The sequence below is a fragment of the Lactuca serriola genome, chromosome 8 (genome assembly GCF_051521515.1).
Source record: "Lactuca serriola cultivar US96UC23 chromosome 8, Lser_US96UC23_V15, whole genome shotgun sequence".
In the NCBI taxonomy this organism is placed as follows: domain Eukaryota; kingdom Viridiplantae; phylum Streptophyta; class Magnoliopsida; order Asterales; family Asteraceae; genus Lactuca; species Lactuca serriola.
Window position 1 is genome coordinate 91,618,208 of NC_136415.1, and position 2,748 is coordinate 91,620,955.

Here is a 2,748-nt window from a genome sequence, read left to right on the forward strand (position 1 = left end):
CAGATAAAAAAGTAATCTTATTTAATTAATTGATTATACTAATTTATATTGTTTCAAATTGCTCTATTTTGGTGTGTGAACATGTATTTTTAGTAGGTGCAAAAGTGAAACTTGTTGTTGTAGGATGAAAAGCATTTACTATATATTACTATGTATCGAGACGACATGTTGTTTTTATAGTTGTATCTATGGAGGCGATTTGTCGTCTCTAAAGATTTATCTATGGAGACTAGCATCATATAGCGATGAACCAAAAAAAGACGACATGTCGTCTTTAAAGGCTACCTATTGCGACGGTATTTATAGCGACGGAAAAAAAAGATCTATTGCGACGGGGCTATGGTGACGAGAGCTATAGGGACGACATGTCGTCCCGGACACCTATAGGGTCGACTTTTGGAACCTATAGAGACGATATTTGTCGTCCCTATAGGTCCCGTTTCTTGTAGTGGAATCACATATAAACAAAACATTCTTTTGAACATAAATTTTATTTTGGAAAGGAGAATACAAAGAACCACATATAAACAAAGTAGTTCTTTTAAATATAACTTTTATTCCAAAGGCATGCATGGTTTGGACGTGTTAACTAAAGAAATTATGCTAGTAAAGATTCTATAAAAGTCAATTTAACTCAAACACCAAACGTTTATTAACAGATACCTTGTCTTCTAGTGAGCTACCAAAGCAAAGCCAAGGTAAAAACAAAACAAGATGCTCACTCTTTCTGAGAATCCAATGGACCGGTAATAGCACAGAATTCCTTCAAACAATCGTTATTGAGTGTAGGGATCTTTGGTGAGGTGAAGCATCCAGACACTACTAGAAAAACAACCTTTTATGACGCTCATTGCGCGTCGTAAAACGCTCAGACGACGCGCAAATGCGCTTCAAGGAAGACCCTGTCATAAAGAGAGACGATGCGCATTTATGACGCGCGGTTATGACACGCAATGCATATCAAGGAAGGCCCTGTCATAAAGGAAGACGACACGCATTTGCGTGTCATAATCTTACGACGCGCATGTTTATGACACGCAATACGTATCAAGGAAGCCCCTGTCAAGAAAGGTCATGTCATAAATAAACACGGCACACATTTTTGCGTATCATAGTTTTAATTTTTTTAAAAAAAAAAAATTTATTTATAGATATACTAATTTTCAAATTAAATTTGCATTTTCATAATAAAAATTAAAATACCATATACAAAAAATACAATACATTGCACAAAATTTAATGTCATACAAATAATCATTCCAATAGTAGACAAATGTAACATTTCAACATTTTTTATATAATTAACTAAATTATTAGCCAAATTTCCTAAATTACCAACATACTTTTCTATGAAGAGCATTAACACTATTCTTTTCCATCAAAAACTTCAAAACCTGCATAATTAAATGAATGTGTAATCAGCTACATAAATTTGTGTGAGCATATGGCAATAGAAAGAGAAGACAATAATCAGAAACGTAAATTTTTGGCATTGCAAACCATCAAAATTATTGGAAGTATATGTATACTTCACGTTGGAGGCGTTGACTTTCTGTCATTTTATAGCAATTTGTCTACTTAATATATAAAGACTCCAACAATAAATAGATATGTTATGTTACCTTGACGCATCTCTGCTGTCCAAAAGTATCCTCAAGTAGGAGGTTTCTTCATATTTGGAAGCCTCTCTGTTCCCCAAATCAATCAATCCACACACAACACAAGTGAAGTGGAGAAAGAACTACATTAAAACTTAACAGTTTCAATCTCTTCAAGATTCAAAATTCAAGAAACTCTGAAGTGTCATTGCACTCATTACATAAGATCCAAACCTGCAATTTTCACATTTATCCATTGACTTCTACTGTTTCAATCTCTTCAAGATTCAAAATTCAAGAAACTCGTAATATAATACCTTCTTTTGTCTGTAATTTTCAGGCATCACAGTAGCTTCAATCTGAGAATTACAAAACAAACCAACTTATAGAAACGAAAGATGATCAAGAATTTTTTGTTTAAAATTAAATTTTCACAGTCACAGATTCAATAGTTGCACCTCTTCATCTAGTCTCTCCACATCATAGACATATCCATTACTGATTTTGAGCATATGGGACAAGAGTATCTGTAATAATATCCATTGAAATTTAGCTAAAATTTCACAAGATTTGGAAATGAACTAATCCAAGACAAGTTTAGATTGACTTACTTATTACGCTTAATCATCTCGTGATAGCATTCTGAGTGCATTGTGTGCCCAAATTTCATCACAGTTGTGTCTTTTAGCGAGCAAAATAAGAAAAGGTATTACATCATCATCATACCAGTTGATGTATTCAGAAGATTTGATGGCCGACTAGTTGAGAGCATCGTGCTTGTATCAGGGGCAATTGTGGAACATAACGTAACATTATTTGGTTGGTTAAACCCATCAAACCATGAACCCTAAAATTCATTCCAGTAAGCTTTCCATTTAGCTCTGGCAACACCTTTCCCACAGCCTATTTTTTTGTTTATAAAATATAAAAAGATTTATAAAAAGAACATAAAAATTTACAATTTCATTTTATATAAGAATAATTTATACCTTGGCAGCAAACGACAAGAAACAAGATTTATAAAAAAAGATTTATAAATATTTTTTTATAAAAAGAGTTATAAAAAAAGACATAAATGCCCTCCTAATCCTTATCATCAAATGCTAACACAAACAATCTTCCAAAAATTGGGGACACATTTGCTACATCC

The 2,748-nt window shown here is 32.9% G+C and overlaps 1 long non-coding RNA gene across 1 annotated transcript; it reads right to left on the bottom strand.

The window, feature by feature from the left end:
- Positions 1-1,913: 1,913 nt before the first annotated feature.
- On the bottom strand, positions 1,914-2,353 carry LOC145065957 (uncharacterized). The gene is made up of 3 exons (XR_013688591.1): positions 2,210-2,353; positions 2,057-2,125; positions 1,914-1,957 (listed from the first exon to the last, which is right to left on the bottom strand). It is a non-coding gene; the product is annotated as an uncharacterized LOC145065957 (long non-coding RNA).
- Between the last annotated feature and the right edge of the window lie 395 nt (positions 2,354-2,748).